At 38.1% G+C, this 24,096-nt stretch overlaps 40 non-coding genes across 40 annotated transcripts; all 40 read left to right on the top strand.

Annotated features, from left to right (window-relative positions):
* The first annotated feature begins 207 nt into the window (after positions 1-207).
* On the top strand, positions 208-280 carry trnav-aac (transfer RNA valine (anticodon AAC)). Its single transcript has one exon. It is a non-coding gene; the product is annotated as a tRNA-Val (tRNA).
* A 455-nt stretch (positions 281-735) lies between these two features.
* trnav-cac (transfer RNA valine (anticodon CAC)) lies at positions 736-808 on the top strand. Its single transcript has one exon. It is a non-coding gene; the product is annotated as a tRNA-Val (tRNA).
* Positions 809-1,401: 593 nt separating this feature from the next.
* Positions 1,402-1,474, top strand: trnav-aac (transfer RNA valine (anticodon AAC)). Its single transcript has one exon. It is a non-coding gene; the product is annotated as a tRNA-Val (tRNA).
* A 455-nt stretch (positions 1,475-1,929) lies between these two features.
* trnav-cac (transfer RNA valine (anticodon CAC)) lies at positions 1,930-2,002 on the top strand. Its single transcript has one exon. It is a non-coding gene; the product is annotated as a tRNA-Val (tRNA).
* Positions 2,003-2,595: 593 nt separating this feature from the next.
* Positions 2,596-2,668, top strand: trnav-aac (transfer RNA valine (anticodon AAC)). Its single transcript has one exon. It is a non-coding gene; the product is annotated as a tRNA-Val (tRNA).
* Positions 2,669-3,122: 454 nt separating this feature from the next.
* Positions 3,123-3,195, top strand: trnav-cac (transfer RNA valine (anticodon CAC)). Its single transcript has one exon. It is a non-coding gene; the product is annotated as a tRNA-Val (tRNA).
* Positions 3,196-3,650: 455 nt separating this feature from the next.
* trnav-cac (transfer RNA valine (anticodon CAC)) lies at positions 3,651-3,723 on the top strand. The gene has a single exon. It is a non-coding gene; the product is annotated as a tRNA-Val (tRNA).
* Positions 3,724-4,316: 593 nt separating this feature from the next.
* trnav-aac (transfer RNA valine (anticodon AAC)) lies at positions 4,317-4,389 on the top strand. The gene has a single exon. It is a non-coding gene; the product is annotated as a tRNA-Val (tRNA).
* Positions 4,390-5,153: 764 nt separating this feature from the next.
* Positions 5,154-5,226, top strand: trnav-aac (transfer RNA valine (anticodon AAC)). The gene has a single exon. It is a non-coding gene; the product is annotated as a tRNA-Val (tRNA).
* Positions 5,227-5,681: 455 nt separating this feature from the next.
* Positions 5,682-5,754, top strand: trnav-cac (transfer RNA valine (anticodon CAC)). The gene has a single exon. It is a non-coding gene; the product is annotated as a tRNA-Val (tRNA).
* Positions 5,755-6,347: 593 nt separating this feature from the next.
* trnav-aac (transfer RNA valine (anticodon AAC)) lies at positions 6,348-6,420 on the top strand. The gene has a single exon. It is a non-coding gene; the product is annotated as a tRNA-Val (tRNA).
* A 455-nt stretch (positions 6,421-6,875) lies between these two features.
* On the top strand, positions 6,876-6,948 carry trnav-cac (transfer RNA valine (anticodon CAC)). The gene has a single exon. It is a non-coding gene; the product is annotated as a tRNA-Val (tRNA).
* Positions 6,949-7,541: 593 nt separating this feature from the next.
* Positions 7,542-7,614, top strand: trnav-aac (transfer RNA valine (anticodon AAC)). The gene has a single exon. It is a non-coding gene; the product is annotated as a tRNA-Val (tRNA).
* A 764-nt stretch (positions 7,615-8,378) lies between these two features.
* trnav-aac (transfer RNA valine (anticodon AAC)) lies at positions 8,379-8,451 on the top strand. Its single transcript has one exon. It is a non-coding gene; the product is annotated as a tRNA-Val (tRNA).
* A 455-nt stretch (positions 8,452-8,906) lies between these two features.
* trnav-cac (transfer RNA valine (anticodon CAC)) lies at positions 8,907-8,979 on the top strand. Its single transcript has one exon. It is a non-coding gene; the product is annotated as a tRNA-Val (tRNA).
* A 593-nt stretch (positions 8,980-9,572) lies between these two features.
* Positions 9,573-9,645, top strand: trnav-aac (transfer RNA valine (anticodon AAC)). Its single transcript has one exon. It is a non-coding gene; the product is annotated as a tRNA-Val (tRNA).
* A 455-nt stretch (positions 9,646-10,100) lies between these two features.
* trnav-cac (transfer RNA valine (anticodon CAC)) lies at positions 10,101-10,173 on the top strand. The gene has a single exon. It is a non-coding gene; the product is annotated as a tRNA-Val (tRNA).
* Positions 10,174-10,766: 593 nt separating this feature from the next.
* trnav-aac (transfer RNA valine (anticodon AAC)) lies at positions 10,767-10,839 on the top strand. Its single transcript has one exon. It is a non-coding gene; the product is annotated as a tRNA-Val (tRNA).
* A 455-nt stretch (positions 10,840-11,294) lies between these two features.
* Positions 11,295-11,367, top strand: trnav-cac (transfer RNA valine (anticodon CAC)). Its single transcript has one exon. It is a non-coding gene; the product is annotated as a tRNA-Val (tRNA).
* Positions 11,368-11,947: 580 nt separating this feature from the next.
* Positions 11,948-12,020, top strand: trnav-aac (transfer RNA valine (anticodon AAC)). The gene has a single exon. It is a non-coding gene; the product is annotated as a tRNA-Val (tRNA).
* Positions 12,021-12,475: 455 nt separating this feature from the next.
* trnav-cac (transfer RNA valine (anticodon CAC)) lies at positions 12,476-12,548 on the top strand. Its single transcript has one exon. It is a non-coding gene; the product is annotated as a tRNA-Val (tRNA).
* Positions 12,549-13,141: 593 nt separating this feature from the next.
* On the top strand, positions 13,142-13,214 carry trnav-aac (transfer RNA valine (anticodon AAC)). Its single transcript has one exon. It is a non-coding gene; the product is annotated as a tRNA-Val (tRNA).
* A 455-nt stretch (positions 13,215-13,669) lies between these two features.
* On the top strand, positions 13,670-13,742 carry trnav-cac (transfer RNA valine (anticodon CAC)). The gene has a single exon. It is a non-coding gene; the product is annotated as a tRNA-Val (tRNA).
* Positions 13,743-14,335: 593 nt separating this feature from the next.
* trnav-aac (transfer RNA valine (anticodon AAC)) lies at positions 14,336-14,408 on the top strand. Its single transcript has one exon. It is a non-coding gene; the product is annotated as a tRNA-Val (tRNA).
* Positions 14,409-14,863: 455 nt separating this feature from the next.
* trnav-cac (transfer RNA valine (anticodon CAC)) lies at positions 14,864-14,936 on the top strand. The gene has a single exon. It is a non-coding gene; the product is annotated as a tRNA-Val (tRNA).
* Positions 14,937-15,516: 580 nt separating this feature from the next.
* Positions 15,517-15,589, top strand: trnav-aac (transfer RNA valine (anticodon AAC)). Its single transcript has one exon. It is a non-coding gene; the product is annotated as a tRNA-Val (tRNA).
* A 455-nt stretch (positions 15,590-16,044) lies between these two features.
* trnav-cac (transfer RNA valine (anticodon CAC)) lies at positions 16,045-16,117 on the top strand. The gene has a single exon. It is a non-coding gene; the product is annotated as a tRNA-Val (tRNA).
* A 593-nt stretch (positions 16,118-16,710) lies between these two features.
* Positions 16,711-16,783, top strand: trnav-aac (transfer RNA valine (anticodon AAC)). Its single transcript has one exon. It is a non-coding gene; the product is annotated as a tRNA-Val (tRNA).
* A 455-nt stretch (positions 16,784-17,238) lies between these two features.
* On the top strand, positions 17,239-17,311 carry trnav-cac (transfer RNA valine (anticodon CAC)). The gene has a single exon. It is a non-coding gene; the product is annotated as a tRNA-Val (tRNA).
* A 580-nt stretch (positions 17,312-17,891) lies between these two features.
* trnav-aac (transfer RNA valine (anticodon AAC)) lies at positions 17,892-17,964 on the top strand. Its single transcript has one exon. It is a non-coding gene; the product is annotated as a tRNA-Val (tRNA).
* A 455-nt stretch (positions 17,965-18,419) lies between these two features.
* trnav-cac (transfer RNA valine (anticodon CAC)) lies at positions 18,420-18,492 on the top strand. Its single transcript has one exon. It is a non-coding gene; the product is annotated as a tRNA-Val (tRNA).
* A 580-nt stretch (positions 18,493-19,072) lies between these two features.
* On the top strand, positions 19,073-19,145 carry trnav-aac (transfer RNA valine (anticodon AAC)). The gene has a single exon. It is a non-coding gene; the product is annotated as a tRNA-Val (tRNA).
* Positions 19,146-19,600: 455 nt separating this feature from the next.
* trnav-cac (transfer RNA valine (anticodon CAC)) lies at positions 19,601-19,673 on the top strand. Its single transcript has one exon. It is a non-coding gene; the product is annotated as a tRNA-Val (tRNA).
* A 580-nt stretch (positions 19,674-20,253) lies between these two features.
* trnav-aac (transfer RNA valine (anticodon AAC)) lies at positions 20,254-20,326 on the top strand. Its single transcript has one exon. It is a non-coding gene; the product is annotated as a tRNA-Val (tRNA).
* A 455-nt stretch (positions 20,327-20,781) lies between these two features.
* trnav-cac (transfer RNA valine (anticodon CAC)) lies at positions 20,782-20,854 on the top strand. Its single transcript has one exon. It is a non-coding gene; the product is annotated as a tRNA-Val (tRNA).
* Positions 20,855-21,447: 593 nt separating this feature from the next.
* Positions 21,448-21,520, top strand: trnav-aac (transfer RNA valine (anticodon AAC)). The gene has a single exon. It is a non-coding gene; the product is annotated as a tRNA-Val (tRNA).
* A 455-nt stretch (positions 21,521-21,975) lies between these two features.
* trnav-cac (transfer RNA valine (anticodon CAC)) lies at positions 21,976-22,048 on the top strand. The gene has a single exon. It is a non-coding gene; the product is annotated as a tRNA-Val (tRNA).
* Positions 22,049-22,641: 593 nt separating this feature from the next.
* Positions 22,642-22,714, top strand: trnav-aac (transfer RNA valine (anticodon AAC)). Its single transcript has one exon. It is a non-coding gene; the product is annotated as a tRNA-Val (tRNA).
* A 455-nt stretch (positions 22,715-23,169) lies between these two features.
* trnav-cac (transfer RNA valine (anticodon CAC)) lies at positions 23,170-23,242 on the top strand. Its single transcript has one exon. It is a non-coding gene; the product is annotated as a tRNA-Val (tRNA).
* Positions 23,243-23,822: 580 nt separating this feature from the next.
* trnav-aac (transfer RNA valine (anticodon AAC)) lies at positions 23,823-23,895 on the top strand. Its single transcript has one exon. It is a non-coding gene; the product is annotated as a tRNA-Val (tRNA).
* The last annotated feature ends 201 nt before the right edge of the window (positions 23,896-24,096 follow it).

Here is a 24,096-nt window from a genome sequence, read left to right on the forward strand (position 1 = left end):
GAAACAACAGTGTCTGACAATAAACCTTTAAGAATAAATGAACACCTGGGAAATGTAGCCCAACTTTCTGATTTCATACCAAATGTCTGACACGTACAGTTCTCTCTGTGAGGACCAAACTTCACCCATCAATATTTCTCCGTAATAATGAAGCCCTGTAATAGTCCTCCCGCTGAAGAAGGGTTCACAGGGAACTGGCGGGCAGAGGTTTCCGTAGTGTAGTGGTTATCACGTTCGCCTAACACGCGAAAGGTCCCCGGTTCGAGACCGGGCGGAAACAATGTTTATTCTGCAACTTTCGAACATTAAATCATCATCTGTAAAATACAGTCATTTCACTTTCATATCAGGACCATTTCGAGCAATGAAAACCGTGCTCTTTTTGCAAACTATTTCAAATCAGAAATTCCATTTGAAGGAGTAAAGGTTTTTCCCACGAAATACAATAAAATAAAAGATTCTTATTATTTCTTTTAGAATTTTCATTAGAAATGAAATACTTTGATTTTACCATGCTTATTTCTTTCTAATGGCATTTGAAATGCTTGTACAAATGACATTCTTCTAAAAGTCAAATTGTATGTTTAGTCAATGAAATAGTAAACTTATAATCTGTATTAATGAAGGCCTGTAAGTGTCTGACGAAAATTGTTCCGGTCAATATGTCTTTGTAATGGTGAAAGTTTTTCAGAGCTATTCCTTGAGCAGGGGTCTATAGCTTTTGAGGCTACAAGAGTTTCCGTAGTGTAGTGGTTATCACGTTCGCCTCACACGCGAAAGGTCCCCGGTTCGAAACCGGGCGGAAACAATGTTTTTCGAACTCTCTTACAGACTAAACCTGAAGTGGAAATTCAGATCCCGTACACTTCTGAAAAAAATGCATTGAAATCAGAAACTATATATGCTTCCAAGGCTTTGAAGTTCAACTGTGCAACACCACAGCAAAACATTTGGGCTTTCTTTATATTATTTGATTTAAATCAGTGTGAGAAAACTGTTTTATCCTGGTTGGCATTGCTCCAGCTAACAAAAATATGTTCTCAGAACGGACCACCAACGTTTCACTTGGATTAATGTGTTCCCTCAACATGACTCTAAATTGTAGAACAACACTCCTGTCTATCCAATAAGATTCAGCAGTTTTTCCACGAAACAACTTCTACTCTTGTCCCGGCAAAAATGTGTCCAATATGGGAAACAACAGTGTCTGACAATAAACCTTTAAGAATAAATGAACACCTGGGAAATGTAGCCCAACTTTCTGATTTCATACCAAATGTCTGACACGTACAGTTCTCTCTGTGAGGACCAAACTTCACCCATCAATATTTCTCCGTAATAATGAAGCCCTGTAATAGTCCTCCCGCTGAAGAAGGGTTCACAGGGAACTGGCGGGCAGAGGTTTCCGTAGTGTAGTGGTTATCACGTTCGCCTAACACGCGAAAGGTCCCCGGTTCGAGACCGGGCGGAAACAATGCTTATTCTGCAACTTTCGAACATTAACTCATCGTCTGTAAACTACAGTCATTTCACTTTCATATCAGGACCATTTCGAACTATGAAAACCGTGCTCTTTTTGCAAACTATTTCAAATCAGAAATTCCATTTGAAGGAGTAAAGGTTTTTCCCACGAAATACAATAAAATAAAAGATTCTTATTATTTCTTTTAGAATTTTCATTAGTAATGAAATACTTTGATTTTACCATGCTTATTTCTTTCTAATGGCATTTGAAATGCTTGTACAAATGACATTCTTCTAAAAGTCAAATTGTATGTTTAGTCAATGAAATAGTAAACTTATAATCTGTATTAATGAAGGCCTGTAAGTGTCTGACGAAAATTGTTCCGGTCAATATGTCTTTGTAATGGTGAAAGTTTTTCAGAGCTATTCCTTGAGCAGGGGTCTATAGCTTTTGAGGCTACAAGAGTTTCCGTAGTGTAGTGGTTATCACGTTCCCCTCACACGCGAAAGGTCCCCGGTTCGAAACCGGGCGGAAACAATGTTTTTCGAACTCTCTTACAGACTAAACCTGAAGTGGAAATTCAGATCCCGTACACTTCTGAAAAAAATGGATTGAAATCAGAAACTATATATGCTTCCAAGGCTTTGAAGTTCAACTGTGCAACACCACAGCAAAACATTTGGGCTTTCTTTATATTATTTGATTTAAATCAGTGTGAGAAAACTGTTTTATCCTGGTTGGCATTGCTCCAGCTAACAAAAATATGTTCTCAGAACGGACCACCAACGTTTCACTTGGATTAATGTGTTCCCTCAACATGACTCTAAATTGTAGAACAACACTCCTGTCTATCCAATAAGATTCAGCAGTTTTTCCACGAAACAACTTCTACTCTTGTCCCGGCAAAAATGTGTCCAATATGGGAAACAACAGTGTCTGACAATAAACCTTTAAGAATAAATGAACACCTGGGAAATGTAGCCCAACTTTCTGATTTCATACCAAATGTCTGACACGTACAGTTCTCTCTGTGAGGACCAAACTTCACCCATCAATATTTCTCCGTAATAATGAAGCCCTGTAATAGTCCTCCCCCTGAAGAAGGGTTCACAGGGAACTGGCGGGCAGAGGTTTCCGTAGTGTAGTGGTTATCACGTTCGCCTAACACGCGAAAGGTCCCCGGTTCGAGACCGGGCGGAAACAATGCTTTTTCTGCAACTTTCGAACATTAAATCATCGTCTGTAAACTACAGTCATTTCACTTTCATATCAGGACCATTTCGAGCTATGAAAACCGTGCTCTTTTTGCAAACTATTTCAAATCAGAAATTCCATTTGAAGGAGTAAAGGTTTTTCCCACGAAATACAATAAAATAAAAGATTCTTATTATTTCTTTTAGAATTTTCATTAGAAATGAAATACTTTGATTTTACCATGCTTATTTCTTTCTAATGGCATTTGAAATGCTTGTACAAATGACATTCTTCTAAAAGTCAAATTGTATGTTTAGTCAATGAAATAGTAAACTTGTAATCTGTATTAATGAAAGCCTGTAAGTGTCTGACGAAAATTGTTCCGGTCAATATGTCTTTGTAATGGTGAAAGTTTTTCAGAGCTATTCCTTGAGCTATTCCTATAGCTTTTGAGACTACAAGAGTTTCCGTAGTGTAGTGGTTATCACGTTCGCCTCACACGCGAAAGGTCCCCGGTTCGACACCGGGCGGAAACAATGCTTTTTCTGCAACTTTCGAACATTAACTCGTCGTCTGTAAACTACAGTCATTTCACTTTCATATCAGGACCATTTCGAGCTATGAAAACCGTGCTCTTTTTGCAAACTATTTCAAATCAGAAATTCCATTTGAAGGAGTAAAGGTTTTTCCCACGAAATACAATAAAATAAAAGATTCTTATTATTTCTTTTAGAATTTTCATTAGAAATGAAATACTTTGATTTTACCATGCTTATTTCTTTCTAATGGCATTTGAAATGCTTGTACAAATGACATTCTTCTAAAAGTCAAATTGTATGTTTAGTCAATGAAATAGTAAACTTATAATCTGTATTAATGAAGGCCTGTAAGTGTCTGACGAAAATTGTTCCGGTCAATATGTCTTTGTAATGGTGAAAGTTTTTCAGAGCTATTCCTTGAGCAGGGGTCTATAGCTTTTGAGGCTACAAGAGTTTCCGTAGTGTAGTGGTTATCACGTTCCCCTCACACGCGAAAGGTCCCCGGTTCGAAACCGGGCGGAAACAATGTTTTTCGAACTCTCTTACAGACTAAACCTGAAGTGGAAATTCAGATCCCGTACACTTCTGAAAAAAATGGATTGAAATCAGAAACTATATATGCTTCCAAGGCTTTGAAGTTCAACTGTGCAACACCACAGCAAAACATTTGGGCTTTCTTTATATTATTTGATTTAAATCAGTGTGAGAAAACTGTTTTATCCTGGTTGGCATTGCTCCAGCTAACAAAAATATGTTCTCAGAACGGACCACCAACGTTTCACTTGGATTAATGTGTTCCCTCAACATGACTCTAAATTGTAGAACAACACTCCTGTCTATCCAATAAGATTCAGCAGTTTTTCCACGAAACAACTTCTACTCTTGTCCCGGCAAAAATGTGTCCAATATGGGAAACAACAGTGTCTGACAATAAACCTTTAAGAATAAATGAACACCTGGGAAATGTAGCCCAACTTTCTGATTTCATACCAAATGTCTGACACGTACAGTTCTCTCTGTGAGGACCAAACTTCACCCATCAATATTTCTCCGTAATAATGAAGCCCTGTAATAGTCCTCCCGCTGAAGAAGGGTTCACAGGGACCTGGCGGGCAGAGGTTTCCGTAGTGTAGTGGTTATCACGTTCGCCTAACACGCGAAAGGTCCCCGGTTCGAGACCGGGCGGAAACAATGCTTATTCTGCAACTTTCGAACATTAAATCATCATCTGTAAACTACAGTCATTTCACTTTCATATCAGGACCATTTCGAGCTATGAAATCCGTGCTCTTTTTGCAAACTATTTCAAATCAGAAATTCCATTTGAAGGAGTAAAGGTTTTTCCCACGAAATACAATAAAATAAAAGATTCTTATTATTTCTTTTAGAATTTTCATTAGAAATGAAATACTTTGATTTTGAAAGAAAAAAATGCATTGAAATCAGAAACTATATATGCTTCCAAGGCTTTGAAGTTCAACTGTGCAACACCACAGCAAAACATTTGGGCTTTCTTTATATTATTTGATTTAAATCAGTGTGAGAAAACTGTTTTATCCTGGTTGGCATTGCTCCAGCTAACAAAAATATGTTCTCAGAACGGACCACCAACGTTTCACTTGGATTAATGTGTTCCCTCAACATGACTCTAAATTGTAGAACAACACTCCTGTCTATCCAATAAGATTCAGCAGTTTTTCCACGAAACAACTTCTACTCTTGTCCCGGCAAAAATGTGTCCAATATGGGAAACAACAGTGTCTGACAATAAACCTTTAAGAATAAATGAACACCTGGGAAATGTAGCCCAACTTTCTGATTTCATACCAAATGTCTGACACGTACAGTTCTCTCTGTGAGGACCAAACTTCACCCATCAATATTTCTCCGTAATAATGAAGCCCTGTAATAGTCCTCCCGCTGAAGAAGGGTTCACAGGGAACTGGCGGGCAGAGGTTTCCGTAGTGTAGTGGTTATCACGTTCGCCTAACACGCGAAAGGTCCCCGGTTCGAGACCGGGCGGAAACAATGTTTATTCTGCAACTTTCGAACATTAAATCATCATCTGTAAAATACAGTCATTTCACTTTCATATCAGGACCATTTCGAGCAATGAAAACCGTGCTCTTTTTGCAAACTATTTCAAATCAGAAATTCCATTTGAAGGAGTAAAGGTTTTTCCCACGAAATACAATAAAATAAAAGATTCTTATTATTTCTTTTAGAATTTTCATTAGAAATGAAATACTTTGATTTTACCATGCTTATTTCTTTCTAATGGCATTTGAAATGCTTGTACAAATGACATTCTTCTAAAAGTCAAATTGTATGTTTAGTCAATGAAATAGTAAACTTATAATCTGTATTAATGAAGGCCTGTAAGTGTCTGACGAAAATTGTTCCGGTCAATATGTCTTTGTAATGGTGAAAGTTTTTCAGAGCTATTCCTTGAGCAGGGGTCTATAGCTTTTGAGGCTACAAGAGTTTCCGTAGTGTAGTGGTTATCACGTTCGCCTCACACGCGAAAGGTCCCCGGTTCGAAACCGGGCGGAAACAATGTTTTTCGAACTCTCTTACAGACTAAACCTGAAGTGGAAATTCAGATCCCGTACACTTCTGAAAAAAATGCATTGAAATCAGAAACTATATATGCTTCCAAGGCTTTGAAGTTCAACTGTGCAACACCACAGCAAAACATTTGGGCTTTCTTTATATTATTTGATTTAAATCAGTGTGAGAAAACTGTTTTATCCTGGTTGGCATTGCTCCAGCTAACAAAAATATGTTCTCAGAACGGACCACCAACGTTTCACTTGGATTAATGTGTTCCCTCAACATGACTCTAAATTGTAGAACAACACTCCTGTCTATCCAATAAGATTCAGCAGTTTTTCCACGAAACAACTTCTACTCTTGTCCCGGCAAAAATGTGTCCAATATGGGAAACAACAGTGTCTGACAATAAACCTTTAAGAATAAATGAACACCTGGGAAATGTAGCCCAACTTTCTGATTTCATACCAAATGTCTGACACGTACAGTTCTCTCTGTGAGGACCAAACTTCACCCATCAATATTTCTCCGTAATAATGAAGCCCTGTAATAGTCCTCCCGCTGAAGAAGGGTTCACAGGGAACTGGCGGGCAGAGGTTTCCGTAGTGTAGTGGTTATCATGTTCGCCTAACACGCGAAAGGTCCCCGGTTCGAGACCGGGCGGAAACAATGCTTATTCTGCAACTTTCGAACATTAACTCATCGTCTGTAAACTACAGTCATTTCACTTTCATATCAGGACCATTTCGAACTATGAAAACCGTGCTCTTTTTGCAAACTATTTCAAATCAGAAATTCCATTTGAAGGAGTAAAGGTTTTTCCCACGAAATACAATAAAATAAAAGATTCTTATTATTTCTTTTAGAATTTTCATTAGTAATGAAATACTTTGATTTTACCATGCTTATTTCTTTCTAATGGCATTTGAAATGCTTGTACAAATGACATTCTTCTAAAAGTCAAATTGTATGTTTAGTCAATGAAATAGTAAACTTATAATCTGTATTAATGAAGGCCTGTAAGTGTCTGACGAAAATTGTTCCGGTCAATATGTCTTTGTAATGGTGAAAGTTTTTCAGAGCTATTCCTTGAGCAGGGGTCTATAGCTTTTGAGGCTACAAGAGTTTCCGTAGTGTAGTGGTTATCACGTTCCCCTCACACGCGAAAGGTCCCCGGTTCGAAACCGGGCGGAAACAATGTTTTTCGAACTCTCTTACAGACTAAACCTGAAGTGGAAATTCAGATCCCGTACACTTCTGAAAAAAATGGATTGAAATCAGAAACTATATATGCTTCCAAGGCTTTGAAGTTCAACTGTGCAACACCACAGCAAAACATTTGGGCTTTCTTTATATTATTTGATTTAAATCAGTGTGAGAAAACTGTTTTATCCTGGTTGGCATTGCTCCAGCTAACAAAAATATGTTCTCAGAACGGACCACCAACGTTTCACTTGGATTAATGTGTTCCCTCAACATGACTCTAAATTGTAGAACAACACTCCTGTCTATCCAATAAGATTCAGCAGTTTTTCCACGAAACAACTTCTACTCTTGTCCCGGCAAAAATGTGTCCAATATGGGAAACAACAGTGTCTGACAATAAACCTTTAAGAATAAATGAACACCTGGGAAATGTAGCCCAACTTTCTGATTTCATACCAAATGTCTGACACGTACAGTTCTCTCTGTGAGGACCAAACTTCACCCATCAATATTTCTCCGTAATAATGAAGCCCTGTAATAGTCCTCCCGCTGAAGAAGGGTTCACAGGGACCTGGCGGGCAGAGGTTTCCGTAGTGTAGTGGTTATCACGTTCGCCTAACACGCGAAAGGTCCCCGGTTCGAGACCGGGCGGAAACAATGCTTATTCTGCAACTTTCGAACATTAAATCATCATCTGTAAACTACAGTCATTTCACTTTCATATCAGGACCATTTCGAGCTATGAAAACCGTGCTCTTTTTGCAAACTATTTCAAATCAGAAATTCCATTTGAAGGAGTAAAGGTTTTTCCCACGAAATACAATAAAATAAAAGATTCTTATTATTTCTTTTAGAATTTTCATTAGAAATGAAATACTTTGATTTTGAAAGAAAAAAATGCATTGAAATCAGAAACTATATATGCTTCCAAGGCTTTGAAGTTCAACTGTGCAACACCACAGCAAAACATTTGGGCTTTCTTTATATTATTTGATTTAAATCAGTGTGAGAAAACTGTTTTATCCTGGTTGGCATTGCTCCAGCTAACAAAAATATGTTCTCAGAACGGACCACCAACGTTTCACTTGGATTAATGTGTTCCCTCAACATGACTCTAAATTGTAGAACAACACTCCTGTCTATCCAATAAGATTCAGCAGTTTTTCCACGAAACAACTTCTACTCTTGTCCCGGCAAAAATGTGTCCAATATGGGAAACAACAGTGTCTGACAATAAACCTTTAAGAATAAATGAACACCTGGGAAATGTAGCCCAACTTTCTGATTTCATACCAAATGTCTGACACGTACAGTTCTCTCTGTGAGGACCAAACTTCACCCATCAATATTTCTCCGTAATAATGAAGCCCTGTAATAGTCCTCCCGCTGAAGAAGGGTTCACAGGGAACTGGCTGGCAGAGGTTTCCGTAGTGTAGTGGTTATCACGTTCGCCTAACACGCGAAAGGTCCCAGGTTCGAGACCGGGCGGAAACAATGTTTATTCTGCAACTTTCGAACATTAAATCATCATCTGTAAACTACAGTCATTTCACTTTCATATCAGGACCATTTCGAGCTATGAAAACCGTGCTCTTCTTGCAAACTATTTCAAATCAGAAATTCCATTTGAAGGAGTAAAGGTTTTTCCCACGAAATACAATAAAATAAAAGATTCTTATTATTTCTTTTAGAATTTTCATTAGAAATGAAATACTTTGATTTTACCATGCTTATTTCTTTCTAATGGCATTTGAAATGCTTGTACAAATGACATTCTTCTAAAAGTCAAATTGTATGTTTAGTCAATGAAATAGTAAACTTGTAATCTGTATTAATGAAAGCCTGTAAGTGTCTGACGAAAATTGTTCCGGTCAATATGTCTTTGTAATGGTGAAAGTTTTTCAGAGCTATTCCTTGAGCAGGGGTCTATAGCATTTGAGGCTACAAGAGTTTCCGTAGTGTAGTGGTTATCACATTCACCTCACACGCGAAAGGTCCCCGGTTCGAAACCGGGCGGAAACAATGTTTTTCGAACTCTCTTACAGACTAAACCTGAAGTGGAAATTCAGATCCCGTACACTTCTGAAAAAAATGCATTGAAATCAGAAACTATATATGCTTCCAAGGCTTTGAAGTTCAACTGTGCAACACCACAGCAAAACATTTGGGCTTTCTTTATATTATTTGATTTAAATCAGTGTGAGAAAACTGTTTTATCCTGGTTGGCATTGCTCCAGCTAACAAAAATATGTTCTCAGAACGGACCACCAACGTTTCACTTGGATTAATGTGTTCCCTCAACATGACTCTAAATTGTAGAACAACACTCCTGTCTATCCAATAAGATTCAGCAGTTTTTCCACGAAACAACTTCTACTCTTGTCCCGGCAAAAATGTGTCCAATATGGGAAACAACAGTGTCTGACAATAAACCTTTAAGAATAAATGAACACCTGGGAAATGTAGCCCAACTTTCTGATTTCATACCAAATGTCTGACACGTACAGTTCTCTCTGTGAGGACCAAACTTCACCCATCAATATTTCTCCGTAATAATGAAGCCCTGTAATAGTCCTCCCGCTGAAGAAGGGTTCACAGGGAACTGGCGGGCAGAGGTTTCCGTAGTGTAGTGGTTATCACGTTCGCCTAACATGCGAAAGGTCCCCGGTTCGAGACCGGGCGGAAACAATGCTTATTCTGCAACTTTCGAACATTAACTCATCGTCTGTAAACTACAGTCATTTCACTTTCATATCAGGACCATTTCGAGCTATGAAAACCGTGCTCTTTTTGCAAACTATTTCAAATCAGAAATTCCATTTGAAGGAGTAAAGGTTTTTCCCACGAAATACAATAAAATAAAAGATTCTTATTATTTCTTTTAGAATTTTCATTAGAAATGAAATACTTTGATTTTACCATGCTTATTTCTTTCTAATGGCATTTGAAATGCTTGTACAAATGACATTCTTCTAAAAGTCAAATTGTATGTTTAGTCAATGAAATAGTAAACTTGTAATCTGTATTAATGAAAGCCTGTAAGTGTCTGACGAAAATTGTTCCGGTCAATATGTCTTTGTAATGGTGAAAGTTTTTCAGAGCTATTCCTTGAGCAGGGGTCTATAGCATTTGAGGCTACAAGAGTTTCCGTAGTGTAGTGGTTATCACGTTCGCCTCACACGCGAAAGGTCCCCGGTTCGAAACCGGGCGGAAACAATGTTTTTCGAACTCTCTTACAGACTAAACCTGAAGTGGAAATTCAGATCCCGTACACTTCTGAAAAAAATGCATTGAAATCAGAAACTATATATGCTTCCAAGGCTTTGAAGTTCAACTGTGCAACACCACAGCAAAACATTTGGGCTTTCTTTATATTATTTGATTTAAATCAGTGTGAGAAAACTGTTTTATCCTGGTTGGCATTGCTCCAGCTAACAAAAATATGTTCTCAGAACGGACCACCAACGTTTCACTTGGATTAATGTGTTCCCTCAACATGACTCTAAATTGTAGAACAACACTCCTGTCTATCCAATAAGATTCAGCAGTTTTTCCACGAAACAACTTCTACTCTTGTCCCGGCAAAAATGTGTCCAATATGGGAAACAACAGTGTCTGACAATAAACCTTTAAGAATAAATGAACACCTGGGAAATGTAGCCCAACTTTCTGATTTCATACCAAATGTCTGACACGTACAGTTCTCTCTGTGAGGACCAAACTTCACCCATCAATATTTCTCCGTAATAATGAAGCCCTGTAATAGTCCTCCCGCTGAAGAAGGGTTCACAGGGAACTGGCGGGCAGAGGTTTCCGTAGTGTAGTGGTTATCACGTTCGCCTAACACGCGAAAGGTCCCCGGTTCGAGACCGGGCGGAAACAATGCTTTTTCTGCAACTTTCGAACATTAAATCATCATCTGTAAACTACAGTCATTTCACTTTCATATCAGGACCATTTCGAGCTATGAAAACCGTGCTCTTTTTGCAAACTATTTCAAATCAGAAATTCCATTTGAAGGAGTAAAGGTTTTTCCCACGAAATACAATAAAATAAAAGATTCTTATTATTTCTTTTAGAATTTTCATTAGAAATGAAATACTTTGATTTTACCATGCTTATTTCTTTCTAATGGCATTTGAAATGCTTGTACAAATGACATTCTTCTAAAAGTCAAATTGTATGTTTAGTCAATGAAATAGTAAACTTGTAATCTGTATTAATGAAAGCCTGTAAGTGTCTGACGAAAATTGTTCCGGTCAATATGTCTTTGTAATGGTGAAAGTTTTTCAGAGCTATTCCTTGAGCAGGGGTCTATAGCTTTTGAAGCTACAAGAGTTTCCGTAGTGTAGTGGTTATCACGTTCGCCTCACACGCGAAAGGTCCCCGGTTCGAAACCGGGCGGAAACAATGTTTTTCGAACTCTCTTACAGACTAAACCTGAAGTGGAAATTCAGATCCCGTACACTTCTGAAAAAAATGCATTGAAATCAGAAACTATATATGCTTCCAAGGCTTTGAAGTTCAACTGTAAAACATTTGGGCTTTCTTTATATTATTTGATTTAAATCAGTGTGAGAAAACTGTTTTATCCTGGTTGGCATTGCTCCAGCTAACAAAAATATGTTCTCAGAACGGACCACCAACGTTTCACTTGGATTAATGTGTTCCCTCAACATGACTCTAAATTGTAGAACAACACTCCTGTCTATCCAATAAGATTCAGCAGTTTTTCCACGAAACAACTTCTACTCTTGTCCCGGCAAAAATGTGTCCAATATGGGAAACAACAGTGTCTGACAATAAACCTTTAAGAATAAATGAACACCTGGGAAATGTAGCCCAACTTTCTGATTTCATACCAAATGTCTGACACGTACAGTTCTCTCTGTGAGGACCAAACTTCACCCATCAATATTTCTCCGTAATAATGAAGCCCTGTAATAGTCCTCCCGCTGAAGAAGGGTTCACAGGGAACTGGCGGGCAGAGGTTTCCGTAGTGTAGTGGTTATCACGTTCGCCTAACACGCGAAAGGTCCCCGGTTCGAGACCGGGCGGAAACAATGCTTTTTCTGCAACTTTCGAACATTAAATCATCGTCTGTAAACTACAGTCATTTCACTTTCATATCAGGACCATTTCGAGCTATGAAAACCGTGCTCTTTTTGCAAACTATTTCAAATCAGAAATTCCATTTGAAGGAGTAAAGGTTTTTCCCACGAAATACAATAAAATAAAAGATTCTTATTATTTCTTTTAGAATTTTCATTAGAAATGAAATACTTTGATTTTACCATGCTTATTTCTTTCTAATGGCATTTGAAATGCTTGTACAAATGACATTCTTCTAAAAGTCAAATTGTATGTTTAGTCAATGAAATAGTAAACTTGTAATCTGTATTAATGAAAGCCTGTAAGTGTCTGACGAAAATTGTTCCGGTCAATATGTCTTTGTAATGGTGAAAGTTTTTCAGAGCTATTCCTTGAGCAGGGTTCTATAGGTTTTGAGATTACAAGAGTTTCCGTAGTGTAGTGGTTATCACGTTCGCCTCACACGCGAAAGGTCCCCGGTTCGAAACCGGGCGGAAACAATGTTTTTCGAACTCTCTTACAGACTAAACCTGAAGTGGAAATTCAGATCCCGTACACTTCTGAAAAAAATGCATTGAAATCAGAAACTATATATGCTTCCAAGGCTTTGAAGTTCAACTGTGCAACACCACAGCAAAACATTTGGGCTTTCTTTATATTATTTGATTTAAATCAGTGTGAGAAAACTGTTTTATCCTGGTTGGCATTGCTCCAGCTAACAAAAATATGTTCTCAGAACGGACCACCAACGTTTCACTTGGATTAATGTGTTCCCTCAACATGACTCTAAATTGTAGAACAACACTCCTGTCTATCCAATAAGATTCAGCAGTTTTTCCACGAAACAACTTCTACTCTTGTCCCGGCAAAAATGTGTCCAATATGGGAAACAACAGTGTCTGACAATAAACCTTTAAGAATAAATGAACACCTGGGAAATGTAGCCCAACTTTCTGATTTCATACCAAATGTCTGACACGTACAGTTCTCTCTGTGAGGACCAAACTTCACCCATCAATATTTCTCCGTAATAATGAAGCCCTGTAATAGTCCTCCCGCTGAAGAAGGGTTCACAGGGAACTGGCGGGCAGAGGTTTCCGTAGTGTAGTGGTTATCACGTTCGCCTAACACGCGAAAGGTCCCCGGTTCGAGACCGGGCGGAAACAATGCTTTTTCTGCAACTTTCGAACATTAAATCATCGTCTGTAAACTACAGTCATTTCACTTTCATATCAGGACCATTTCGAGCTATGAAAACCGTGCTCTTTTTGCAAACTATTTCAAATCAGAAATTCCATTTGAAGGAGTAAAGGTTTTTCCCACGAAATACAATAAAATAAAAGATTCTTATTATTTCTTTTAGAATTTTCATTAGAAATGAAATACTTTGATTTTACCATGCTTATTTCTTTCTAATGGCATTTGAAATGCTTGTACAAATGACATTCTTCTAAAAGTCAAATTGTATGTTTAGTCAATGAAATAGTAAACTTGTAATCTGTATTAATGAAAGCCTGTAAGTGTCTGACGAAAATTGTTCCGGTCAATATGTCTTTGTAATGGTGAAAGTTTTTCAGAGCTATTCCTTGAGCAGGGTTCTATAGCTTTTGAGACTACAAGAGTTTCCGTAGTGTAGTGGTTATCACGTTCGCCTCACACGCGAAAGGTCCCCGGTTCGAAACCGGGCGGAAACAATGTTTTTCGAACTCTCTTACAGACTAAACCTGAAGTGGAAATTCAGATCCCGTACACTTCTGAAAAAAATGCATTGAAATCAGAAACTATATATGCTTCCAAGGCTTTGAAGTTCAACTGTGCAACACCACAGCAAAACATTTGGGCTTTCTTTATATTATTTGATTTAAATCAGTGTGAGAAAACTGTTTTATCCTGGTTGGCATTGCTCCAGCTAACAAAAATATGTTCTCAGAACGGACCACCAACGTTTCACTTGGATTAATGTGTTCCCTCAACATGACTCTAAATTGTAGAACAACACTCCTGTCTATCCAATAAGATTCAGCAGTTTTTCCACGAAACAACTTCTACTCTTGTCCCGGCAAAAATGTGTCCAATATGGGAAACAACAGTGTCTGACAATAAACCTTTAAGAATAAATGAACACCTGGGAAATGTAGCCCAACTTTCTGATTTCATACCAAATGTCTGACACGTACAGTTCTCTCTGTGAGGACCAAACTTCACCCATCAATATTTCTCCGTAATAATGAAGCCCTGTAATAGTCCTCCCGCTGAAGAAGGGTTCACAGGGATCTGGCGGGCAGAGGTTTCCGTAGTGTAGTGGTTATCACGTTCGCCTAACACGCGAAAGGTCCCCGGTTCGAGACCGGGCGGAAACAATGCTTATTCTGCAACTTTCGAACATTAACTCATCGTCTGTAAACTACAGTCATTTCACTTTCATATCAGGACCATTTCGAGCTATGAAAACCGTGCTCTTCTTGCAAACTATTTCAAATCAGAAATTCCATTTGAAGGAGTAAAGGTTTTTCCCACGAAATACAATAAAATAAAAGATTCTTATTAATTCTTTTTGAATTTTCATTAGAAATGAAATACTTTGATTTTACCATGCTTATTTCTTTCTAATGGCATTTGAAATGCTTGTACAAATGACATTCTTCTAAAAGTCAAATTGTATGTTTAGTCAATGAAATAGTAAACTTGTAATCTGTATTAATGAAAGCCTGTAAGTGTCTGACGAAAATTGTTCCGGTCAATATGTCTTTGTAATGGTGAAAGTTTTTCAGAGCTATTCCTTGAGCAGGGGTCTATAGCTTTTGAAGCCACAAGAGTTTCCGTAGTGTAGTGGTTATCACGTTCGCCTCACACGCGAAAGGTCCCCGGTTCGAAACCGGGCGGAAACAATGTTTTTCGAACTCTCTTACAGACTAAACCTGAAGTGGAAATTCAGATCCCGTACACTTCTGAAAAAAATGCATTGAAATCAGAAACTATATATGCTTCCAAGGCTTTGAAGTTCAACTGTAAAACATTTGGGCTTTCTTTATATTATTTGATTTAAATCAGTGTGAGAAAACTGTTTTATCCTGGTTGGCATTGCTCCAGCTAACAAAAATATGTTCTCAGAACGGACCACCAACGTTTCACTTGGATTAATGTGTTCCCTCAACATGACTCTAAATTGTAGAACAACACTCCTGTCTATCCAATAAGATTCAGCAGTTTTTCCACGAAACAACTTCTACTCTTGTCCCGGCAAAAATGTGTCCAATATGGGAAACAACAGTGTCTGACAATAAACCTTTAAGAATAAATGAACACCTGGGAAATGTAGCCCAACTTTCTGATTTCATACCAAATGTCTGACACGTACAGTTCTCTCTGTGAGGACCAAACTTCACCCATCAATATTTCTCCGTAATAATGAAGCCCTGTAATAGTCCTCCCGCTGAAGAAGGGTTCACAGGGAACTGGCGGGCAGAGGTTTCCGTAGTGTAGTGGTTATCACGTTCGCCTAACACGTGAAAGGTCCCCGGTTCGAGACCGGGCGGAAACAATGCTTTTTCTGCAACTTTCGAACATTAAATCATCGTCTGTAAACTACAGTCATTTCACTTTCATATCAGGACCATTTCGAGCTATGAAAACCGTGCTCTTTTTGCAAACTATTTCAAATCAGAAATTCCATTTGAAGGAGTAAAGGTTTTTCCCACGAAATACAATAAAATAAAAGATTCTTATTATTTCTTTTAGAATTTTCATTAGAAATGAAATACTTTGATTTTACCATGCTTATTTCTTTCTAATGGCATTTGAAATGCTTGTACAAATGACATTCTTCTAAAAGTCAAATTGTATGTTTAGTCAATGAAATAGTAAACTTGTAATCTGTATTAATGAAAGCCTGTAAGTGTCTGACGAAAATTGTTCCGGTCAATATGTCTTTGTAATGGTGAAAGTTTTTCAGAGCTATTCCTTGAGCAGGGTTCTATAGCTTTTGAGACTACAAGAGTTTCCGTAGTGTAGTGGTTATCACGTTCGCCTCACACGCGAAAGGTCCCCGGTTCGAAACCGGGCGGAAACAATGTTTTTCGAACTCTCTTACAGACTAAACCTGAAGTGGAAATTCAGATCCCGTACACTTCTGAAAAAAATGCATTGAAATCAGAAACTATATATGCTTCCAAGGCTTTGAAGTTCAACTGTGCAACACCACAGCAAAACATTTGGGCTTTCTTTATATTATTTGATTTAAATCAGTGTGAGAAAACTGTTTTATCCTGGTTGGCATTGCTCCAGCTAACAAAAATATGTTCTCAGAACGGACCACCAACGTTTCACTTGGATTAATGTGTTCCCTCAACATGACTCTAAATTGTAGAACAACACTCCTGTCTATCCAATAAGATTCAGCAGTTTTTCCACGAAACAACTTCTACTCTTGTCCCGGCAAAAATGTGTCCAATATGGGAAACAACAGTGTCTGACAATAAACCTTTAAGAATAAATGAACACCTGGGAAATGTAGCCCAACTTTCTGATTTCATACCAAATGTCTGACACGTACAGTTCTCTCTGTGAGGACCAAACTTCACCCATCAATATTTCTCCGTAATAATGAAGCCCTGTAATAGTCCTCCCGCTGAAGAAGGGTTAACAGGGAACTGGCGGGCAGAGGTTTCCGTAGTGTAGTGGTTATCAAGTTCGCCTAACACGCGAAAGGTCCCCGGTTCGAGACCGGGCGGAAACAATGCTTATTCTGCAACTTTCGAACATTAACTCATCGTCTGTAAACTACAGTCATTTCACTTTCATATCAGGACCATTTCGAGCTATGAAAACCGTGCTCTTCTTGCAAACTATTTCAAATCAGAAATTCCATTTGAAGGAGTAAAGGTTTTTCCCACGAAATACAATAAAATAAAAGATTCTTATTAATTCTTTTTGAATTTTCATTAGAAATGAAATACTTTGATTTTACCATGCTTATTTCTTTCTAATGGCATTTGAAATGCTTGTACAAATGACATTCTTCTAAAAGTCAAATTGTATGTTTAGTCAATGAAATAGTAAACTTGTAATCTGTATTAATGAAAGCCTGTAAGTGTCTGACGAAAATTGTTCCGGTCAATATGTCTTTGTAATGGTGAAAGTTTTTCAGAGCTATTCCTTGAGCAGGGGTCTATAGCTTTTGAAGCTACAAGAGTTTCAGTAGTGTAGTGGTTATCAAGTTCGCCTCACACGCGAAAGGTCCCCGGTTCGAAACCGGGCGGAAACAATGTTTTTCGAACTCTCTTACAGACTAAACCTGAAGTGGAAATTCAGATCCCGTACACTTCTGAAAAAAATGCATTGAAATCAGAAACTATATATGCTTCCAAGGCTTTGAAGTTCAACTGTAAAACATTTGGGCTTTCTTTATATTATTTGATTTAAATCAGTGTGAGAAAACTGTTTTATCCTGGTTGGCATTGCTCCAGCTAACAAAAATATGTTCTCAGAACGGACCACCAACGTTTCACTTGGATTAATGTGTTCCCTCAACATGACTCTAAATTGTAGAACAACACTCCTGTCTATCCAATAAGATTCAGCAGTTTTTCCACGAAACAACTTCTACTCTTGTCCCGGCAAAAATGTGTCCAATATGGGAAACAACAGTGTCTGACAATAAACCTTTAAGAATAAATGAACACCTGGGAAATGTAGCCCAACTTTCTGATTTCATACCAAATGTCTGACACGTACAGTTCTCTCTGTGAGGACCAAACTTCACCCATCAATATTTCTCCGTAATAATGAAGCCCTGTAATAGTCCTCCCGCTGAAGAAGGGTTCACAGGGATCTGGCGGGCAGAGGTTTCCGTAGTGTAGTGGTTATCACGTTCGCCTAACACGCGAAAGGTCCCCGGTTCGAGACCGGGCGGAAACAATGCTTATTCTGCAACTTTCGAACATTAACTCATCGTCTGTAAACTACAGTCATTTCACTTTCATATCAGGACCATTTCGAGCTATGAAAACCGTGCTCTTCTTGCAAACTATTTCAAATCAGAAATTCCATTTGAAGGAGTAAAGGTTTTTCCCACGAAATACAATAAAATAAAAGATTCTTATTAATTCTTTTTGAATTTTCATTAGAAATGAAATACTTTGATTTTACCATGCTTATTTCTTTCTAATGGCATTTGAAATGCTTGTACAAATGACATTCTTCTAAAAGTCAAATTGTATGTTTAGTCAATGAAATAGTAAACTTGTAATCTGTATTAATGAAAGCCTGTAAGTGTCTGACGAAAATTGTTCCGGTCAATATGTCTTTGTAATGGTGAAAGTTTTTCAGAGCTATTCCTTGAGCAGGGTTCTATAGCTTTTGAGACTACAAGAGTTTCCGTAGTGTAGTGGTTATCACGTTCGCCTCACACGCGAAAGGTCCCCGGTTCGAAACCGGGCGGAAACAATGTTTTTCGAACTCTCTTACAGACTAAACCTGAAGTGGAAATTCAGATCCCGTACACTTCTGAAAAAAATGCATTGAAATCAGAAACTATATATGCTTCCAAGGCTTTGAAGTTCAACTGTAAAACATTTGGGCTTTCTTTATATTATTTGATTTAAATCAGTGTGAGAAAACTGTTTTATCCTGGTTGGCATTGCTCCAGCTAACAAAAATATGTTCTCAGAACGGACCACCAACGTTTCACTTGGATTAATGTGTTCCCTCAACATGACTCTAAATTGTAGAACAACACTCCTGTCTATCCAATAAGATTCAGCAGTTTTTCCACGAAACAACTTCTACTCTTGTCCCGGCAAAAATGTGTCCAATATGGGAAACAACAGTGTCTGACAATAAACCTTTAAGAATAAATGAACACCTGGGAAATGTAGCCCAACTTTCTGATTTCATACCAAATGTCTGACACGTACAGTTCTCTCTGTGAGGACCAAACTTCACCCATCAATATTTCTCCGTAATAATGAAGCCCTGTAATAGTCCTCCCGCTGAAGAAGGGTTCACAGGGAACTGGCGGGCAGAGGTTTCCGTAGTGTAGTGGTTATCAAGTTCGCCTAACACGCGAAAGGTCCCCGGTTCGAGACCGGGCGGAAACAATGCTTTTTCTGCAACTTTCGAACATTAAATCATCGTCTGTAAACTACAGTCATTTCACTTTCATATCAGGACCATTTCGAGCTATGAAAACCGTGCTCTTTTTGCAAACTATTTCAAATCAGAAATTCCATTTGAAGGAGTAAAGGTTTTTCCCACGAAATACAATAAAATAAAAGATTCTTATTATTTCTTTTAGAATTTTCATTAGAAATGAAATACTTTGATTTTACCATGCTTATTTCTTTCTAATGGCATTTGAAATGCTTGTACAAATGACATTCTTCTAAAAGTCAAATTGTATGTTTAGTCAATGAAATAGTAAACTTGTAATCTGTATTAATGAAAGCCTGTAAGTGTCTGACGAAAATTGTTCCGGTCAATATGTCTTTGTAATGGTGAAAGTTTTTCAGAGCTATTCCTTGAGCAGGGGTCTATAGCTTTTGAGACTACAAGAGTTTCAGTAGTGTAGTGGTTATCACGTTCGCCTCACACGCGAAAGGTCCCCGGTTCGAAACCGGGCGGAAACAATGTTTTTCGAACTCTCTTACAGACTAAACCTGAAGTGGAAATTCAGATCCCGTACACTTCTGAAAAAAATGCATTGAAATCAGAAACTATATATGCTTCCAAGGCTTTGAAGTTCAACTGTAAAACATTTGGGCTTTCTTTATATTATTTGATTTAAATCAGTGTGAGAAAACTGTTTTATCCTGGTTGGCATTGCTCCAGCTAACAAAAATATGTTCTCAGAACGGACCACCAACGTTTCACTTGGATTAATGTGTTCCCTCAACATGACTCTAAATTGTAGAACAACACTCCTGTCTATCCAATAAGATTCAGCAGTTTTTCCACGAAACAACTTCTACTCTTGTCCCGGCAAAAATGTGTCCAATATGGGAAACAACAGTGTCTGACAATAAACCTTTAAGAATAAATGAACACCTGGGAAATGTAGCCCAACTTTCTGATTTCATACCAAATGTCTGACACGTACAGTTCTCTCTGTGAGGACCAAACTTCACCCATCAATATTTCTCCGTAATAATGAAGCCCTGTAATAGTCCTCCCGCTGAAGAAGGGTTCACAGGGAACTGGCGGGCAGAGGTTTCCGTAGTGTAGTGGTTATCACGTTCGCCTAACACGCGAAAGGTCCCCGGTTCGAGACCGGGCGGAAACAATGCTTTTTCTGCAACTTTCGAACATTAAATCATCGTCTGTAAACTACAGTCATTTCACTTTCATATCAGGACCATTTCGAGCTATGAAAACCGTGCTCTTTTTGCAAACTATTTCAAATCAGAAATTCCATTTGAAGGAGTAAAGGTTTTTCCCACGAAATACAATAAAATAAAAGATTCTTATTATTTCTTTTAGAATTTTCATTAGAAATGAAATACTTTGATTTTACCATGCTTATTTCTTTCTAATGGCATTTGAAATGCTTGTACAAATGACATTCTTCTAAAAGTCAAATTGTATGTTTAGTCAATGAAATAGTAAACTTGTAATCTGTATTAATGAAAGCCTGTAAGTGTCTGACGAAAATTGTTCCGGTCAATATGTCTTTGTAATGGTGAAAGTTTTTCAGAGCTATTCCTTGAGCAGGGTTCTATAGCTTTTGAGACTACAAGAGTTTCCGTAGTGTAGTGGTTATCACGTTCGCCTCACACGCGAAAGGTCCCCGGTTCGAAACCGGGCGGAAACAATGTTTTTCGAACTCTCTTACAGACTAAACCTGAAGTGGAAATTCAGATCCCGTACACTTCTGAAAAAAATGCATTGAAATCAGAAACTATATATGCTTCCAAGGCTTTGAAGTTCAACTGTGCAACACCACAGCAAAACATTTGGGCTTTCTTTATATTATTTGATTTAAATCAGTGTGAGAAAACTGTTTTATCCTGGTTGGCATTGCTCCAGCTAACAAAAATATGTTCTCAGAACGGACCACCAACGTTTCACTTGGATTAATGTGTTCCCTCAACATGACTCTAAATTGTAGAACAACACTCCTGTCTATCCAATAAGATTCAGCAGTTTTTCCACGAAACAACTTCTACTCTTGTCCCGGCAAAAATGTGTCCAATATGGGAAACAACAGTGTCTGACAATAAACCTTTAAGAATAAATGAACACCTGGGAAATGTAGCCCAACTTTCTGATTTCATACCAAATGTCTGACACGTACAGTTCTCTCTGTGAGGACCAAACTTCACCCATCAATATTTCTCCGTAATAATGAAGCCCTGTAATAGTCCTCCCGCTGAAGAAGGGTTCACAGGGAACTGGCGGGCAGAGGTTTCCGTAGTGTAGTGGTTATCACGTTCGCCTAACACGCGAAAGGTACCCGGTTCGAGACCGGGCGGAAACAATGCTTATTCTGCAACTTTCGAACATTAACTCATCGTCTGTAAACTACAGTCATTTCACTTTCATATCAGGACCATTTCGAGCTATGAAAACCGTGCTCTTTTTGCAAACTATTTCAAATCAGAAATTCCATTTGAAGGAGTAAAGGTTTTTCCCACGAAATACAATAAAATAAAAGATTCTTATTATTTCTTTTAGAATTTTCATTAGAAATGAAATACTTTGATTTTACCATGCTTATTTCTTTCTAATGGCATTTGAAATGCTTGTACAAATGACATTCTTCTAAAAGTCAAATTGTATGTTTAGTCAATGAAATAGTAAACTTGTAATCTGTATTAATGAAAGCCTGTAAGTGTCTGACGAAAATTGTTCCGGTCAATATGTCTTTGGAATGGTGAAAGTTTTTCAGAGCTATTCCTTGAGCAGGGGTCTATAGCTTTTGAGGCTGCAAGAGTTTCCGTAGTGTAGTGGTTATCACGTTTGCCTCACACGCGAAAGGTCCCCGGTTCGAAACCGGGCGGAAACAATGTTTTTCGAACTCTCTTACAGACTAAACCTGAAGTGGAAATTCAGATCCCGTACACTTCTGAAAAAAATGCATTGAAATCAGAAACTATATATGCTTCCAAGGCTTTGAAGTTCAACTGTGCAACACCACAGCAAAACATTTGGGCTTTCTTTATATTATTTGATTTAAATCAGTGTGAGAAAACTGTTTTATCCTGGTTGGCATTGCTCCAGCTAACAAAAATATGTTCTCAGAACGGACCACCAACGTTTCACTTGGATTAATGTGTTCCCTCAACATGACTCTAAATTGTAGAACAACACTCCTGTCTATCCAATAAGATTCAGCAGTTTTTCCACGAAACAACTTCTACTCTTGTCCCGGCAAAAATGTGTCCAATATGGGAAACAACAGTGTCTGACAATAAACCTTTAAGAATAAATGAACACCTGGGAAATGTAGCCCAACTTTCTGATTTCATACCAAATGTCTGACACGTACAGTTCTCTCTGTGAGGACCAAACTTCACCCATCAATATTTCTCCGTAATAATGAAGCCCTGTAATAGTCCTCCCGCTGAAGAAGGGTTCACAGGGAACTGGCGGGCAGAGGTTTCCGTAGTGTAGTGGTTATCACGTTCGCCTAACACGCGAAAGGTCCCCGGTTCGAGACCGGGCGGAAACAATGCTTTTTCTGCAACTTTCGAACATTAAATCATCATCTGTAAACTACAGTCATTTCACTTTCATATCAGGACCATTTCGAGCTATGAAAACCGTGCTCTTTTTGCAAACTATTTCAAATCAGAAATTCCATTTGAAGGAGTAAAGGTTTTTCCCACGAAATACAATAAAATAAAAGATTCTTATTATTTCTTTTAGAATTTTCATTAGAAATGAAATACTTTGATTTTACCATGCTTATTTCTTTCTAATGGCATTTGAAATGCTTGTACAAATGACATTCTTCTAAAAGTCAAATTGTATGTTTAGTCAATGAAATAGTAAACTTGTAATCTGTATTAATGAAAGCCTGTAAGTGTCTGACGAAAATTGTTCCGGTCAATATGTCTTTGTAATGGTGAAAGTTTTTCAGAGCTATTCCTTGAGCAGGGGTCTATAGCTTTTGAAGCTACAAGAGTTTCCGTAGTGTAGTGGTTATCACGTTCGCCTCACACGCGAAAGGTCCCCGGTTCGAAACCGGGCGGAAACAATGTTTTTCGAACTCTCTTACAGACTAAACCTGAAGTGGAAATTCAGATCCCGTACACTTCTGAAAAAAATGCATTGAAATCAGAAACTATATATGCTTCCAAGGCTTTGAAGTTCAACTGTAAAACATTTGGGCTTTCTTTATATTATTTGATTTAAATCAGTGTGAGAAAACTGTTTTATCCTGGTTGGCATTGCTCCAGCTAACAAAAATATGTTCTCAGAACGGACCACCAACGTTTCACTTGGATTAATGTGTTCCCTCAACATGACTCTAAATTGTAGAACAACACTCCTGTCTATCCAATAAGATTCAGCAGTTTTTCCACGAAACAACTTCTACTCTTGTCCCGGCAAAAATGTGTCCAATATGGGAAAAAACAGTGTCTGACAATAAACCTTTAAGAATAAATGAACACCTGGGAAATGTAGCCCAACTTTCTGATTTCATACCAAATGTCTGACACGTACAGTTCTCTCTGTGAGGACCAAACTTCACCCATCAATATTTCTCCGTAATAATGAAGCCCTTTAATAGTCCTCCCGCTGAAGAAGGGTTCACAGGGATCTGGCGGGCAGAGGTTTCCGTAGTGTAGTGGTTATCACGTTCGCCTAACACGCGAAAGGTCCCCGGTTTGAGACCGGGCGGAAACAATGCTTATTCTGCAACTTTCGAACATTAACTCATCGTCTGTAAACTACAGTCATTTCACTTTCATATCAGGACCATTTCGAGCTATGAAAACCGTGCTCTTCTTGCAAACTATTTCAAATCAGAAATTCCATTTGAAGGAGTAAAGGTTTTTCCCACGAAATACAATAAAATAAAAGATTCTTATTAATTCTTTTTGAATT

The sequence above is a fragment of the Salminus brasiliensis genome, chromosome 18, assembly GCF_030463535.1.
Source record: "Salminus brasiliensis chromosome 18, fSalBra1.hap2, whole genome shotgun sequence".
NCBI lineage: Eukaryota > Metazoa > Chordata > Actinopteri > Characiformes > Bryconidae > Salminus > Salminus brasiliensis.